This window comes from Eutrema salsugineum, unplaced genomic scaffold, assembly GCF_000478725.1.
Source record: "Eutrema salsugineum unplaced genomic scaffold, Eutsalg1_0 scaffold_7, whole genome shotgun sequence".
In the NCBI taxonomy this organism is placed as follows: Eukaryota; Viridiplantae; Streptophyta; class Magnoliopsida; order Brassicales; family Brassicaceae; genus Eutrema; species Eutrema salsugineum.
The window spans coordinates 8,175,412-8,193,929 of NW_006256486.1; the positions used below are offsets into that span (position 1 = coordinate 8,175,412).

Sequence of the window (18,518 nt, forward strand, 5' to 3'; positions counted from 1 at the left end):
AACGATATATGGGTTCTAGAGCTAGAGTACGGCGGTATGACTACGTCACTAACGTGATCATAACCAACTGTTTCTCGCAACCCTGACCAGTAGGTTTCCACTCTGGCCCTGGAAGGGAGAGAACGCAAGAGCTGCACAAGACTCGTCAATACTCACGATCTCGCCGCAGGTAGGTTTCCACTCCTACGGAAAAATCGCCTGTTTCATTCTAGGGCTGATACTTAATGAAAACTTTCGCAACACTAACTATCTAGATCAGATACTAGGTGATCAATCAAGCATACATGCAATAAGAACAAGAATAAACAGAGAACAGGTCGAAATCCCAGATTTATAAACCTAGATGTCTTAATCGATTATGAGAGCCCCTTTTGGGAACCCTAAGCCCAACTCGGGATCTACTCAGACATGGCTGAGCTCGACATCATCATTGATTTTAATAAAAGTAATGAAAAATAGTAAAGAAAATAGGTAAACAAAGCTTCTCTATTGAAGAACTCGGACTTGAACAATCTTCTACAAAAATCTCATAAAAACGGCTAAAGGAAAAGGGTTTCTGTAAAGTATGAAGGGCTGTGTCTAAAAACGACCTAAATGACATGTATTTATAGTCTCCAATACTCCATGGTCTCTAGGGTTCCGGAATTGAGGCTGGGAATGACTTTGGGCTTCAGATCAGTGGACTTTAAGTCGGAGCTTGATTGCCGCGGTCGGGACTGTTGTGACCATGGCAAATAGCTTGTTGGCCGCAGTCGGGAAGCTTCTGACCGCGGCAAATAGCTTGTTGGCCGCGGTCGCGTGAGCTGCTGGCCGACATCGAGTGGCTCCGGGGCTAATGAAATATCTTGAGATCCAACCGTTGGAATGTCTCCAAACCAACTGCATTTGAAAGCTGGTTGATTCTTCTATAAGTTGTCCAATTTTGAGGGTGATCGGACGGTGAGAAGGTCTTCGTCTCTCCATGAGAGTTCTGACGGTCTGCATTTGTCCAAAAGAGTCTTTTTCTTCCATTTTGTGCCTCTTTATCCCAAATTACCTGAAAAGTCTTTTAAAATCCGGAAACATAGGAATCCTTTGAAAACCTTTGAAAACCTTTGAAAATGGGGTAAAAACACCTGTAAAAGATATTAAAATGATCCATAAAAATGGTCAAATTCCGGTGTTATCACTTTGCAACCAAAATACAAACTTTCGCTTGATACAGCTTGCAATGGAGATTTTGGACAAAAGACGATAGTGCAAGGAAGAGCCCTCATCGAGAATTTGGCTCAAGCCAATAGCAATGATTGTCCTGAATACGATCGCTCGACAAAGCAAACCGGAACAGACAACAAGGAGATAACCGAGTTGAGGAACATGATGAGCCAGCTTTTGAAGAGCAACAATCGCCCAATCCATGCTTATGAGACCAACAATGGCGCAGAAGATGAAGGACCTAGTGATATCGATCACACTAATCAAGCCTTTCAAGAAGAAGAGGTGAACTATGTAGGAGCACAAGCACCATATCCAAAACGCTTTAACATGGCTTCAACAACAATTTCCGGAATGAAAATTACAACAATCTCTCTTACCGCAATCCAAATGTGGAGAATCCTCAAAATCAGTATTACCCACCACAGCAAAAATCCTTCCAAAACAAGTTCCAAGTTGGAAACTTTGGAGGGACAGGAGCTTATCAACCACGACAGCCGTATAACTATCAAGGTACGGGTTTTAACAATCAATTTGTACAACAGTAAGGAGTCACGACGAACCAGCTAGCTTCACAAATCGGAAGACTTGAACAGTCCATCCAACAGCTTGTTATGACAAACGAGAAAGCATATAAAGACATGAACGTGAAGGTTGACTGCATGTACAATGACCTGAAAGGGAAGTTTTAAGCTTTATCTTTGCACGCCAAAAAGCTAGACGTACAAGTTGCCCAAACAGCCGACTCTATGATGAGGCAAAGTGGAGCTCTTCCAGGAAGAGTTGAGGATAACCCTAAGAGGTTTTGCAATGCCATAACCACACTGCCCGAAGAAGAAGCTAGAACCAATGGAAAGAATGAAGAAACCCCAATCTTTGTACCACTTTACAAGGATGTCGATGCCAAGCAGCCACCATTCAAGGTACCTCAACGATCACCGTTTCAAAGGCCTACAAAAGCTAACGATCCGACACGTTTTGTTTTCCAATGTTTCATTTCAGGAATCAGGTTTACATACTGTCTGTGCGATTCTGGGGCTAATGTCAACATCATGTCAAAGACGTTTGCCAAAAGACTGGGCATAAAAACCTTAAGGACATCGACAGTCAAGGTTATCTTTGGAGATTCATCTCAAAAAGATACTGAAGGGGCAATTCATGATTTACAAGTTCTAGTAGGAGACAAGATTGTTCCAGCAGATTTTCAAGTCCTGGAAATGGATAAAGACAAGGAGAGGCCACTCATTTTCGCAAGACCATTTCTGGCTACCGTAGGAACAGTAATCGATCACGCAAACCGGCATGCTGTTTTCCTCAATGTAGATCGCAGAAGGTTTTATCCGGCTATTCTAGATGATTTTCCAAGCAAAGGAAGCTGGCCAAAAGAGAAAGAAAAGGAGAAGCCAAAAATGTTTGCAAAGATCAAGATCATCATTCCACCGGATGCAACAGAAACTAGTGAGCACCAAATCTAGGAGCTGATCGAAAACACAAAAAGGGTTTTAAACAATGTTAAAGTCCGAAAGAAGAGTAAAGGAAAGAAGACGGCTCCTAAAGGAGAAGAAGTAAAACCTCCAGCGACCGGAAGTGATAAAGGCACATCAAGTGGGGTGCCATTTAGATCAGCCTGATTCTTCATGCCTACGTCGACTTAAAACAAAAGCGCTTAATGGGAGGCAACCCATATAGGTACTCTTTCTTTTAGTTTTCGTTTCCTTTTTACTTTTTATGTTTTCTTTTTCTTTAAAGTTTCAAGTATTTTATAAAACAAAAATCAAAAAATTAGAAAACCAAGAAAGAAGGATAGGTTTTTTAGCTGCTCGGCCCGACAAAAACCTGAAAGTTGGACGAATGCCGCAGGAAAAAATGCTGCGGTGGCCACCAACCCACCCGCGGCACCGTGAATGTGACCGCGGCCGAGCCTATAACCACCGCGGTCGCGCGTCTCCTGACTGCGGCCGTTGGTCGTTGAGACGGGAACTCAGACTTTCGCCGCTTTTCTAAAGCTAATGATCAACTCAAACAAGCAAGTAAGTAAGCTGGATTAGGGTGCCTTTAGTGCTAAACTAGTGAGCTAATGATAAACTCAAACAAGCAAATGAGATGAGAATGTATGTATGATGATGCGAAAGGTCTTAGACATGATAGTGGATTAGGGTGCCTTTAGTGCTAAACTAGTGAGCTAATGAATCATGTGATCAAGCAAACCATTCAACTTAAACATCATTAATTAAGCTAATCCTCTCATGAAGGTATTAACTTCTATGCTAAAACAGTTTCCAACCTAATCATCATTAGTGAAACATGAATCAACAAGCATTAAGAATCTGTCATTTAAGCATATAAGCAATCATTCCCATGATGAATAATACTTAAACCTCTAACAACCTTGGTTCAGGCATTTCATCAAACACTTTTGGTGCATGATATGCCTAGAATCTAGACCTCATATGATGTGTATGGATCTAGCATTAAAAACAGGTTGTAGAGAATGGAATATGAATGATCTAACCCCTAAGCTCACTAATCTACCACCTAAGCACCCTAATCTACATATCTAAGACCTTAATATGGGGATTACTCACTACTCATAATCAACACAATAAATCCTTTGCAAGATGTGTGTAAATGAAGATGGAGACGATCGAATAAGAAGAAGACAGCTTTTAAACACTCAAGAATCTCTGAATCTCTTGATTAAAACGCCCAGAATCAGATATTTCTCTTCAAAAGGAGTTTTGTTACACAAAAGAGGCAAAGAAAATGAGGAATAAAGCATAAGTCCTTGGGTAAACCCTAAAAAACTATTTATAGGTTCTAAAACGAAACGGGTCAGCCCGGAACAAACCGGGTCCTGACCCGGCTTTAATGGGTAAAATGACGAGGGTGCAAGTTGGTCAGGAGCTTCCCCAGTCGCATACCCAAGTTGCACAGCCAAAGAAGCAGTCTTGTGAGCCTTAAGTCCTTTAGTCTCAGCCGCATGCCCATCTAGGTGTGTTCTGCGAGTCTGTGTGCAATTCAGCCTTCTTCCTCTTCAACTTGCATGACCAAGACGAAATCTGGGGAGAATATGTGTGCGACTTGGTCCTCCTTTAATCCCAAGTCGCATGCCCAACTCACATAGCCAAATAAAGAAGCTTCAACGAGATGGAATCTATGTAATCCCAGCCGCATTACTCTCTCGGTGTAAAACGCGAATCTTCATGCGGCTCAGTTCCCTTTGCTCCTTAACTCGCACAACCATGTAGCAGGGGCTTTCAGAAATATGTGCGGGATGGTGTTCATCACTACCAAGTCGCATGCTCAAGTCGGTGTAAATTGCGAGTCTTTGAGCGACTCAGTTCCAATCTTCGCCAACTTGCATGCTCAAGTCACACGCTTGTGGACTTAGTATTTTTCTTGCTCGGGAACCTTAGACCTTACCCACTGAAACCTTACTCGCACATTTCAACACGCAGTTCAACCCCCAGACATTAATCTCCAGGCATTGCGAGTAAACCAAATCGCAAGACTATTTCGCAGGCTTCAGGTCTCCTCGGACCACTTCACATTCGTGGGAGAGTAAGCCCAGGATACTGGTCCAAATGGTGCGATTACAACTTCACTGGAAAGAACACTCAGACATCTTCAACTTTGGTGAAAGAATCTTTGGCGCTTGGGAAATGGAAGGTTCCCTGGAGGGCTCATATTTGCAGTGCACTGACACAGTCAGAAAGAGGCTTGTAGACATGGGTCCATTACAGAAACGTTATCTTCTTGCTCATAGCTCTACACCGGATGATCTTAAACGTTCTGGAAAGAGGACTCAAATATCTCAAATCTTGATGAAGGCCCTGTAGACTGAATCGGTCTAGAAGTGCATCGTCCTTCGCATTCTTCGGAGTTCATCGGGTCGGTCCAAAACAGTAGCGAGACAGGCGTGCCTTCCGACGAGCTTAACTCTCTGCTCACGCCTCCAAATCTTATGATTCTACCTGCTATGGAACCATGATCCGATCGTTTCCAACTTTGATGAAGCACCCGACAACTGAATCGAGCGGCAAGACCTTTAGGTGGCACGATTTCTGAGATGTGTCTGTACTCGGAAATTTTGGCCGAGAAACCTTAGCCGCGTTACGTGTTTTGGCCGAGAGGCTCACTCGCGGTACATGGAAAATTCCGAGAAAAGTTGCCTGCAGTACGTGAGAATCGCCAAAAACCCATTTTCACCATCTTTCAAGTCCTGATCGCCATTTCTCTTCCTGGATTCACCTTTTTAACTCCAAATAGCTCCAAATACACCTGATAAACACTCCAAACATGCAAAGACTCATTGGGACCTAATGCAACTCCTAAGTTCTAAAACAAACCCTAAAGACCTAAAATGCATGAAATAAAATATGATTTGAAATGAAATATACAACCTAAATGATGCAAATTATGAACATATCAACTCCCCCACACTTGTCCTTTGCTTGTCCTCAAGCACAAAGAGCAAATGAGAGAAAGAGGTTGGATGCATTGGGAGCTGATATTTCCTTTAAGAGAAGTGACCACTAATAGAATTCAAGTTCATGCTCAATATGCAATGCTAACCATACTCAGATTCAATCAACACAACAAGAAATCTCCACAAGTTCTCTTATTCCTCAACTCTTTGACATTCATTAAGCTTTTAACCAAGTGAATCAAATGATGCAATGTATAAACAAGCTGGTTTGTCTAGGGTGAGGTTATGAGACTAAAATGATCTCATCAGCACCTGAGTGGGTTTAATGCAGCAAAGGATCTCTCTATGAATGACCAAACTTTGGCAGAATGCTAAAGGTAAAAGGCAACCTATGCATACAAGGGCAAGAACTCATCCCACCCCACACTCTACTCAAAGTTTCCTCACTTGCTTACTTTTCACACTCTTTCCTCTCTCACTAGGGGATTCATTCTTTCTTTCATGAAGACCAAGTCGCACACATAGTCGCAAATCACTCCTACTTGGTCGTGCTAGCTGGGCACAAGGGAACTAGGTAGCACAAAAACATTTCCGGTTCTACACCGAGACGGTCATGCGGCTCGATCCCGAGGGTTCCCGGATGCACAAAGGAGAGAAAGGAGGCCGGTCAACGAAGAAAGGACGGTTCAAAGCCTTGACTGGTCAAAATAGATCTATTGACCACCAGTCCAAAGGCTTGACCCTTTCCCACACTCTCTCTTCCTCACCATAAACCCGAGTTTGCAACTCTTTCTCTCATTTCTCTCCATTGTTTTCACCATATCTCTCTCATTTCTCCACCAAATTTGTTGATTCAAAGTGCTCTGAGCTCGTTTTTGATTTGTTAACATCATCCTGATTGCATTTCGAACTCGTTGCATCTTAATCCCAAGGTATTTCATCCTGTTAAAACTCATCTTTTTCCATGTTCTTCAATGGTGATTATTGAACTTTAAGGTGTGGAATCGTTTTTGATAGGTTGTTTTAGACCTTGGGATTATTTTTATAAATTCTAGGGTGCTAGATAGTCTTGGAAAACAGAGCACTTTGTTGGTAATTCCTTGTTCTTGAATTTTGAAAATTGTTGCAAGTAATTCATGAAAAAAATCCATTTTTTTTTTTAAAAAAGAGAGATGAATTGGTTTCTTGCTGAGTCCCTGCTTTGCACTCTTGTTTTTGCATTGCTATGAACTTATTGGATTGATTCTTGGCTTGAGAAACTTGTTCATGTGCTATTGATATCGATTCTTGCAACAAATGTTTTCAAAATTTTGGAGAATTTTGTGAGGCCTATTCTTGTACTAACAATGTTTTTTTGAGAATCTCTTGGCAGATGACTGAAAGAACCAACTCTTTGGCCAAAAAGAAGGGTACTGCATCAAAAGGCAAAGGTTTGGCCTCAGGATCTTCAAAGCCAAGAGAAAAAGGTCAAGGTGCAAAGAATACCACATAAGCAAGGAAAGTGTGATCCAGCGCCAAAAAGGACAAGGCCTGAAGGAAAAGCTTTGGTGGTTGCTTCTGGTTCCAAGAAGAAGGGAAAACAGTTGGCTGTGGTATCTGAGAGTGAACAGATAGAAAGTGACTTCAGCAGCTCAGCTGGTGGTTCCCAAGGCACCATTGAAGAGGGATCAAGTAGTTAAAGAAAACTGAACCAGAAACACTTGATTATCTGGCTAAGTTTCAACAGATAGAGATCCAGCAAGGAAGATTCCCTGATTTGGACTTTCTGAAGAAGATTGGCATCTATGAAGATGTCAAGACTTTACTTGGGAACATGGGTGTTGAGTCACTTTTGGAGATGAGAGGGATCGCTTATGAACAGGAGTCCCAAGTTTTCTTGGCTTCCTTTGAAGCCTTCATTTACTATCCAAGGGATTCAAGAATCATTCAAGGAGATGGGCTTGGACATGTGGAGTTTACTGTGAGAGGAAGGAACTACTCAGTGTCATTCAGAGAATTGAATGATATTTTTGGGTTTTCAGCACCTAGAAATGAACTTCTCTCCAACCAAGTCACCTCAGAAAAGATGAGATTCAGCTTCTATGGCGATCAATTGCTTCTGGGAAGTACACAGCTGGAACAGCTAAGTCCTCTTGGATAAGGAATCCAGTTCTGAGATATGTACACAAGATTCTCTCTCACAGCTTCTACTTCAAGATTGATGTTGGAAGAGTTCACAAAGGAGATCTGATGCTTCTTGGTGTGGGGCTGAAACCGCTGATGCCAGCTCATGAAGATGGGGAACCCTATGAAGGGTATGAATACCCACTTTGCCTTGCCTCTCAATTAGCAAGGTCTTTGATGTTCTACAAAAAGTGCATGTGGGGTTCTACAAAACAAGATGCAAAGCTGGCTCATGGATGGGTGGTAACAAAGATCTTGAAATCCAAGGGGTACAGATTCAAGGAGAACAAGGCAAAGTTTGATCTGGTTAATGAAGCACATTTGTGTAAGATTGGCTTCCTCCAAGGAAGACTGGGTACCAAGGTGGTTTACAACTTCAAGAATCTCATCAATGAACCAGCCCAAGTTCTCCTTCCCAATCCCTCCATCACCACAGTCCAAGTTAAGAGGAACATTCACTTCTTCTTGCTGAAGGAAGAGCTGTACAATGTCCAAACTGATCCACCAATCCTCACATACAAGCAAGCTTGCAAAGAAGAAGCCTCCAAGGGAAAGAGAGCAACCGCTGAAGATGCTACCACAAGTGCTGCTGGTGCTCAAGATGCTGATCTGCCTCCACCTCAAAAACGTTTTGGTGGAAACAGATATCACTTTGATGATTACAACTGGGAGGTGCCAGGCACTTCAGGGTTTAGAGCTCAACAAAAGATTGGTGTTCTCCAACAATGGTGCAAGTACGAGGACAAAACCATCCACAAGATGGCCAAGTGCATCAAGGAGATGAAGAAGAGGATCAAAAAGCTTGAAAACCCTTGCAAAGGTGGGTCTCCAGCACCGGTTTCACCAAGGAACAGAGAGGAAGTTGGAGAGAGTTCCATGAACTGCACAGCCCTGGTCACATATGGAACCACTTGGGTGGATCTTGACGACGGGTCTGATGAGGCAAGCCATCATTCTTGGGAGACACCATCCGGTCAACCTCAAACCCCTCTTACTCATTGGGGTCTGACTTCCACAGCTCCTAGGTAACACTCAAAACCTTGTAAATAGCATGTAGATTTTCTTTTTCTTTTGCATTTTACTTGTTTACTTTGTTTTAACTCCTTTCACCCTTTACTAATCATGTTTTCTTTTTTCTTATTTTACACTTTGAGTCTTGAGTCACATTCTAATTGTATATTCATGTAGTCTCATCTAAGTGCATATAAAAACCAAAAAAATTGAAAAATCTAAAAAATTTTCACAAAAATGATCATGTAGTTGCATTCTCATTTTTAGGATTGGGTCTAGTTGCATATTCATGTAGGCTGCATCAATGCAAGGGAGTAATGATAGGTTTTTCCTTGAGAGAATATCACTTTAAGAATTCGGTTCACTGCCCTAGTTTCTAGTTCTTTGCTGCATGTAAACAAGAATGAAATCAAGACTGATCCATGCTTTGAACTTGTTGAGTGAATCAAGCTTTGAATAGTCCAGCCTTATCTAAGTGAGAACCTTAATTTGACAATCTAATTATCATTGCGTGTGCATTTCATTGTGAACTCATGGGTACCCTCAAAATACTTGAGCTCTCTTATCCCTTTTACCACTCTTTGCTAGCTCAAGTAGCTGTTCTCACACCTTGAGACAGTTCCACACCTTTAACCAAACCTTCCTTGAAGCCTGAAACACTATAGTGAGAGATGTGAGGCCTTTTTCTGAATAAACTTGACAGGAAGTGTTGGGTTTAGGGCGACAAGAGTAGGGTCTCATGTAGATCTAGCTCAACATCATGAGTCTAGAATAGGCTAGGAAGAGTTCTTGAGAAACATTGAGTGTGTGAGATGAGAACCAGGGGTTGGAAAAGAAAAGAAAGAGGTTTGGGGTCTGCTGTGTAAAGAAAGGAAAAAAAAACTCGTGTTTTGAAAAAGAAAGTCTAGCCTCTAAGTAAAAAGAAAAGAAAAGAAGCCAAAAAGGCTCAAGTGTTTGAAAAGAAAAGAAAAGAGGCTAGAAAGTGTGTTATGAGAAAGAGTTAAGTGTAATATTCAGACCCCAAAACCTGAGTCTTAGTTGAAAAGATGAATCTCCTGGTGAGAAAGAAAGAATGAGAGTGAAGTGAGGAGAGGGCTGACAAGGCAATGCATGTCTTGAGAGGGGAGTAGCTAGGATGTGATCTTCATGGAAGTAGAGTTAAGGTGAAAGACCAATTAAGGGCATTGGGTAGATGGGATTCTGCTCTTGTATGCACCAGTTGCCTTTTACCCTTAGCATTCTGTTAAAGTTTATTCTTTCTTGAGTGATCCCCTGAGCTGAATGGAAACCAATGCATTAAATGAGATCATCTTTGTCTCATAACCCTGTCCCAAGACAAGTGAGTTCACCTGATTTGCATAAGCATGATTCACATGAGCTTTAATGAATGTCAAAAGGTTGGAACTATGGCTGGTTGTGAAAAACTTGAGCTTGAGCTTGATTCATTCATTGATAAGTATGGCTAAAGTTTTGTGAGTAATCTTGTTTGCAATGCATCTTAGAACTAGCAACTAGGACAGTGAGCCTTGAATTCTTTTAGTGATACACTCTCTCATTAAGGAATATGAACTCCCAATGCATACAACCTCTTTCTCTCATTTGCTCTTTTTGCTTGAGGACAAGCAAAGGACAAGTGTGGGGGAGTTGATATGTTCATAATTTGCATCATTTAGGTTGCATAATTCATTCTAAATCATGTTTTATTCCATGCATTTTAGGTCCTTAGGGTTTGTTTTAGAACTTAGGAGATGCATTAGGTCCCAATGAGTCTTTGCATGTTTTGAGTGTCTATCAGGTGTATTTGGAGCTGAAAAGATGAATCCAGGAGGTGGAATGGTGATCAAAGCTTGAAAAGTGGTAAAATTGAGTTTAAGGAGGTTCTCGGCCATTCTCGCGCACCATGAAAGATCTTATCGGCCATTTTCACGTACCGCGAGTGAGTTGTATCGGCCAAAATCTCCGGGTGCAGACTCATTTCCGAAATCGCCTGTCCGGGGAACCTTCCGGTCCGATTCAGATGTCAAGTGCTGCATAGAAGTTGGAGAGGATTGGATCACGGTATCATAGCAAGTGGAATCGTGGAATTCGGACGCATGAGCAGAGAGTTAAGCTCGTAGGAAGGAACCCCTGTCTCGCAGCTGTTCCTGACCAAGCAGATCAGTTCTGAAGAATTCTTAGGACGGTGCACTTCCAGGCCGATTCAGTTTCCAGGACCTTCATGAGAATCAGAGACATTTGAGTCTTCTTTCCAGAAAGTCCAAGATCATTCAATTCGGAGCTATGAGCAGGAAGATACGGTCTCCGGAAGGGACACATGTCTAGACGCCTCTCTCTGATCATGTAAATGCTCTGCAAAGATGTGCCCTCCAGGAAGCCTTCCAATTCCCAAGAACCGAAACTTCCTTCACCAAAGTTGGAGATAAATGAGTCCACTGTCTTCTTCAACCTAAATCATTCAATTCGGACAAGTATCATGGAAGTTATACTCTCCGGAATGCAAAGTGGTCCAAGCTGCTCTGAATGCTGCGAGATAGTCTTGCGACTTGGTTAACCCGCAGGCCTGAAGATGAATGCCTGAAAGCTGATGCTGCGAGTTGAGAAGTGCGGGTAAACTATCACTGGATGAGGTCTGAGGCTCACGAGCAATAGAAATGCTAAGTCCACAATCGTGCGACTTAGGCATGCGAGTTAGCCGTGCCTGGAACTAAGCCGCACAATCACTCGCAAATTACTCCGACTTGAGCCTGCGACCTATGTGCAATGGAGACCAACCCGCACAGTTTGTACATTCCCCAGAAACCGCCTTGGTCCTGCGAGTTGAAGAGGAAGGAGATCAAGCCGCAGCAACACTCGCAAAACACTCCTACTTGGGTGTGCGCCTAAGATAAGGCGATTCAGGACTCACAAGACAAGTCTTCATCTACTGCGACTTAGGTGTGCTACCTGGGAGACACTGGACCAACCCGCAGTAATTCTCACTTTATCCATTATAACCGGGTCAGGACCCGGTTTGTTCCGGGCTGACCCGGTTTGTTTTTAGGGAAGTATAAATACTTTTTAGGGTTTTTGTTTGGAGGAACTAAGCTTTATTCCCTTTGTCTCTTGCCTCTTTTGTGAAAAAGACTCCACCAAGAAGATAAATATCGATTTTTGGGCTTTTAATCAAGAGAGTTTAAGAGATCTTTGAGTTTTAAAAGCTGCTTTCTTCTTAATCTATGATCCCCATCTCCATTTCTCATCATTAGTCATGCCAATCTTCTCAACTTGCAAAGGTTTAAGAGCGATTAGTATGATTAGTGAGTAGTCACCTTAATGAGGTTCTAGATGTGTAGGTTAGGGTGCTAAAGTGTTAGATTAGGAGTGCTTAGGGCTAGATTCATTGATTCATCTCTCTAAACAGCTGTTCTCTATGCTAGATCCTTGCATATCACTTGAGATCTAGATTCTGGGAATTTCATGCACCAAAAGTGTTTTTTAGTTTAGTGATATAATCATAATTTGTCATATTTAGGATTGCATTTTTTGTCCAATGATTGAGTCTCATGCATACATTTAGCTAGTTTTGTTAGAGTTTGTCCTTGGTTCTAGCTTTGTCTAGGATTTGCATTAGGTCCTAGAGTTTCCTGCATTTTTGGAGTGTTCTAAGGTCATTTGGAGACTTTTTGGAGCAACTTGGAGCTGGGATCATGGAGGAACCCTGGCCTGTGTGCAGCAACTCGGACAGATGGTTTGGTGCAGACAAAACCCTCACTTTGATCGCGTGGGATGAAGGACTTGCAATGAGATTTAACCTCCGGTGTGATCATCAAGAATCGAGAGGATTAAGTCTAGTTTCCGGAACATTTGAGATCGTCCTGTTTGGAGATGTGAGCAGAGAGTTAAGCTCGTCTGAAGGCACGCCTGTTTCGCTGCCATTTTAGACCGACCCGACGAGCTCCAAGATTACGTAGGACGATGCGTTTCCAGACCGATTCAGTCTACAAGGCCTTTATCAAGACTTGAGATAATTGCGTCGTCTTTCCAGAACAGTTGAGATCATTCCATTTGGAGTTGCGAGGCGTGAGTTCCGGAAGAATAGAGACACACATATCCTGCAAGCGTCAAGAGCATGGAAATTATGCTGAGGGAAGGTTTGCACGATGGAATGCCACGGCACACACACGACCCGACACACACAGCCATGCATCACGACTTCAGACTTGGCCGTGGCAACTTGATGAAATCCCTCGGCGTTTGACATGGCCATGCATCACGACTTCAGACTTGGCCGTGGCAACTTGATGAAATCCTTCGGCGTTTGACATGGCCATGCATCACGACCAGAGGGAACCCGTGGCACCAAGATCCATCCAAGAACTGAAGCTTCGGGAATTGACACAGTCACATGCCACGGCTTGACCAAGACCTGCTAGACCGTGACAAACATCATCCTTATCCACTAAAGCCGGGTCAGGACCCGGTTTGTTCCGGCTGACCCGGTTTGTTTTTAGAGAACTATATATAAGATTTAGGGTTTCATTCCCAAGGACTCAAGCTGTATTCTTTGTTTTCTTGCCTCTTTTGTGAAAGACTCCTTTTAAGAAGAGTAATATCGATTTTTATGGGTTTAAGCACAAGAGTTTGAGAGATCTTTGTATTTAAAGCTGCAAATCCATCATTATCCATCTTCTCCATCTCAATTTCTCATCAATAATCATGCCAATCTTCTCAACTTGCAAAGGTTTAAGAGAGATTAGTATGATTAGTGAGTAGTCACCTTAATGAGGTTCTATATGTGTAGGTTAGGGTGCTAAAGTGTTAGATTAGGAGTGTTAGGGCTAGATTCATTAATTCATCTCTCTAAACAGCTGTTCTCTATGCTAGATCCCTGCATATCACTTGAGATCTGGATTCTGGGAATTTCATGCACCATAAGTGTTTGATGAAATTCCTGAAAGAGCTGTATTAGAGGTTTAAGCATTTGCTGCATGATGATGTATTGTTATTTGCTTGAATGATCATTTAGAGCTGTTTATTAATGCATACTGATTCATATTTCACAAATGATGATTTGGTTTGAAAATGGATTAGTATAGAGGTTAATACCTTCATGAGAGGATTAACGTAGATTAGAGTTCTTAATCATTTGAATCATGTCTCATCATTGTCATTAGCATTCCTAGTTTAGCACCAAAGCACCCTAACCAACTATCATGTCTAGAATCTCATGCCTCCATCATATCACATTCATATCACTTGTCATTGTTTAGTTCTTGTTTAGTCATTGTCATTAGTCTTTAATCTTGTTTAAGTTTGTAGTTGTCATTAGTTAATCAAAAACTACACTTGTTTGCTTGAATTAAGAACATGATCACATAGTTTAGTGTCTATCACCACATGCTTGGATTGATAAACCCCTTGTACTACAAGACAGGGGATTGATAACCTCTACAAAGAGCCTTGAAAACTCTTAGTTATCATGTCCTTGGATGCAGTGCCCTTCTTCTTGGCGACAAGAGTTGGTTCTCTCAGTCATCTGCATATAAATTTCTCAAAAACAAGATGAGCACAAGATCAAGTTTCACAAAGTTCTCAAAAATTTTGAAAAAAATTGTTGCAAAAATCGATTTCTAAAGCACATGAACAAGTTTCTCAAGCCAAGCATCAGTCCAATGAATTCATAGCAATGCAAAACAAAAGTGCAAAGCAGAAACTCAGCAAGAAACAGATTCATCACTTTTTCAAGAAAAATCGATTTTCCCATGAATTACTTGGCAACAATTTTCAAAATTCAAGAACAGTGAATCACCAAGAGCTCTGGTTTCCATGATAATCTAGCACCCTAGCATTTTTAAAAATTATCCCAAGGTCTAAAACAACCTATTAAAATCGTTTCCACACTTTGAGGTTCAAAAATCACCATTTGATAACATGGATAAAATGAATTTTAACAGAGTGAATACCTCGGGATTATGATGCAAACGAGTTCAAAATGCTATCAGGATGAGGTTAACAACTCAAAAACGAGCTCAGAGCACTTTGAACCAACGAATTTGATGGAGAAATGAGAGAGTTATGATGAAAACAATGGAGAGAAATGGGTTTAGAAAGCAAACTCGTGGTTTTGGTGAGTGATGCGTGTCAACAGCGTGAGGGAACAAGTTCACCCTTAACAAAAACAAATGAAAGACGCAAGTGCACAGCTAATCAGTTGTAGTATTTAGACATACGGTTTCTAACTATATGTCTAGACTAGATTGGTTTTAGAGATTGGTTGTTTTTCACGGATTAAACTAAAACTTAAAGAAAACAAATAAAGCTATCCTAGAAAACAAGTATAAAAATCGAATGGAAAGCAAGTAAAGCAAGCAAAATATCGAACTAAAGCAATTGAAATGCAGATCTAAATAAGCAAGTAAAAATCGATTGGTTTGTAAACTATAGCTAAAAACGCTGAGCTTTTGGGAACTCTACAGGGATCATAATCGGTTTTGACAATAGGGTAGATATATTGGGATTGACGGATATCGATATATAGGGTTCTAGAGTTAGAGTACGAGGTATGACTATGTCACTGTCGTGATCATAACCAACTGTTTCTCGCAACCCTGACCAGTAGGTTTCCACTCTGACCCGTGAAGGGAGAGAACGCAAGAGCTGCACAAGACTCGTCAATACTCACGATCTCGCCCAGGTAGGTTTTTCACTCGTACGGAAAAATCACATGTTTCATTCTAGGGCTGATACTTAATGAAAACGTTCGCAACACTAACTATCTAGATCAGATACTAGGTTATCAATCAAACATACATGCAATAAGAACAAGAATAAACAGAGAACAAAGTTGAAATCCCAAATCGATTATGAGAGCCATTTCGGGAACCCTCAGCCCAACTCGGGATCTACTCAGACATGGCTGAGGTCGACATCATCATTGGTTTTAATAAAAGTAATCAAAAACAGTAAAGAAAAGAGATGAAGAAATCTTCTCTATTGAAGAACTCGGACTTGAACAATCTTCTACAAAAATCGCATAAAAGCGGCTAAAGGAAAAAGGGTTTCTGTAATGTTGAAGGGTGGTGTCTAAAAACGACCTATATGACAAGTAAAAATGGAAAATTTCTGGGAATTTTTAAGTTTACGGGAACTTACCTTTCTTGTCTTGCACGCAAGGAAGGTTTAAAACTTACAGAAAATCTTAACGGGCTTTACCGGGAATACTCCAGAAATCACCGGGAAACTCTGGGAACTTTTGAAAAGCGGCGGAAATCCACATTCCCATCTCAACGACCAACGGCCGCGGTCAGGAAACGCGCGACCGTGGCGATTGAGCGCTCGGCCGCGGTCACATTCCCAGTTCCGCGGTCGATGCTCCCTTGGCCGCGGGTCGGTTGGTCGCGACCGCGGCTCTTTCTCCTGCGGCCTTTGTCCAACTTTCTGGTCTTTGCCAGGCCGAGCAGCTAAAAACCTACCCTTTTCTTCTTGGTTTTTCTAATTTTCTGATTTTTTTTTGTGTTTTTGTTTTATAAAATATCTGAAACATAAATTGCAAAAAGGAAAAGAAAATTAAAAGAAAGAGTACCTAAATGGGATGCCTCCCATTAAGCGCTTTTGTTTTAAATCGTTTAGCTCGACGTAGGCATGAAGAATTAGGCTGATTTGAATGGCACTTTACTTGATGTGGCCTTATCACTTCCGGTCGCTAGAGGTTTTACTTCTTCTCCTTGAGGAGCCGTCTTCTTTCCTTTACTCTTCTTTCGTGCTTTAACATTGTTTAAAACCCTTTTTGTGTTTTCGATCAGCTCCTGGATTTGGTCCTCACTAGTTTCTGTTGCATCTGGCTTCTCTTTTTCTTTCTCTTTTGGCCGGTTTCCTTTGCTTGGAAAATCATCTAGGATAGTCGGATAAAACCTTCTGCGATCCACATTGAGGAATACAGCATGCCGGTTTGTGTGATCGATTACTACTCCTACGGTAGCTAGGAATGGTCTCCCAAAAATGAGTGGCCTCTCCTTGTCTTTATCCATCTCCAAGACTTGGAAATCAGCTGGAACAATCTTGTCTCTCACTAGAACTTGTATATCATGAATTGCCCCCTCAGTATCTTTCTGAGATGAATCTCCAAAGATAACCTTAAGTCAATGTCCTTAAGATTTTTATGCCCAATTTTTTCGGCAAATGTCTTCGACATGATGTTGACATTGGCTTCGGAATCGCATAGGCAGTCTGTGAATTTGATCCCTGAAATGAAACATTGGAAAACAAAACATCCTGGATCGTCGCCTTTTGTAAGCCTTTGAAACGGTGATCGTTGAGGTACCTTAAATGGTGGCTGCTTGGCATCGACATCCTTGTAAAGTGGTACAAAGATTGGGGTTTCTTCTTTCTCTCCATCGGTTCTGGCCTCTTCTTCGGGCAATGTGGTTATGGCGTTGCAAAACCTCTTAGGGTTATCTTCAACTCTTCTTAAAATATCTCCACTTTGTCTCTTCATAGAGTCTCGCTGTTTGGGCAACTTGTACGTCTTGCTTTTTGACGTGCGAAGATAAAGCTTCAAACTTCCCGTTCAGGTCATTGTACATGCAGTCAACTTTCATGTTCACGTCTTTAGATGCTTTTTCGTTCGTCATAACGAATTGTTGGATGGACTGTTCAAGTCTACCGATTTATGAAGCTAGCTGGTTCGTCGTGACTCCTTGCTGTTGTACAAATTGATTGTTAAAACCCGTACCTTGGTAGTTATATGGCTGTCACGGTTGATAAGCTCCTGTCCCTCCGAAGTTTCCACCTTGGAACTTGTTTTGGAAAGATTTTTGCTTTGGTGGGTAGTACTGATCTTGAGGATTCTCCACATTTGGATTGCGGTAAAAGAGATTGTTGTAATTTTCATTCCGGAAGTTGTTGTTGAAGCCATTGTTGAAGCGATTTTGATATGGTACTAGTGCTCCTACATAGTTCTCCTCTTCTTCTTAAAAGGCTTGATTAATGTGATCGATATCACTAGCTAGGTCCTTCATCTTCTGCGCCATTGTTGGTCTCACAAGCATGGATTGGGCGATTGTTGCTTTTCAGAAGCTGGCTCATCATGTTCTTCAACTCGGTTATCTCCTTATTGTCTGTTCCGGTTTGCTTCGTCGAGCGATCGTATTCAGGACAATCATTGGTATTGGCTTCAGCCAAATTTTCGATGAGGGCTCTTCCTTGTGCTATGGTATTTTGTCCAAAATCTCCATTGCTAGCTGTATCAAGTGAAAGTTTGTATTTTGGTTGCAAAACTCGGTATAATGTGCTCAGCAAGCTTGATCCAGGAAATCCATGGTGAAAACAATCACGTTCATACTCCTTAAAACGTTCCCAGGCTTCATACAAAGATTCATTCGGTCCTTGTTGAAAGCTTGAGATCTTTGTTCTCAACAAGTTCGACCTTGACTTAGTATAGAAGTGATTCAGGAAAGCAGTTTTACACTCATCCCAATTAGTAATCGATCCTGCAGGCAAATATTTATCTGCTAATGAAAAAGGGAACAACTTACACTTTAAATAGTCTGCTGGAACTTGGTTTGTTCTCATCATGCTGCAGATTTCTTCAAAGAGCTCGATATGGTCCATTAGGTATTCAGAAGGAACTCCATGGAATTGGTTTTGTTTCACCAATGAGATGATTTGAGGCTTGACTTCAAACTCATTCCGGTTCGGAAATGGAACTTGAATTGAGATCAGTTCTGAAAATTTTGAGTAGGTG

General features: G+C 41.6%; 1 non-coding gene across 1 annotated transcript; it reads left to right on the plus strand.

The window, feature by feature from the left end:
• Positions 1-18,086: 18,086 nt before the first annotated feature.
• Positions 18,087-18,191, plus strand: LOC112083263. The gene has a single exon (XR_002897552.1). It is a non-coding gene; the product is annotated as a small nucleolar RNA R71 (small nucleolar RNA).
• The last annotated feature ends 327 nt before the right edge of the window (positions 18,192-18,518 follow it).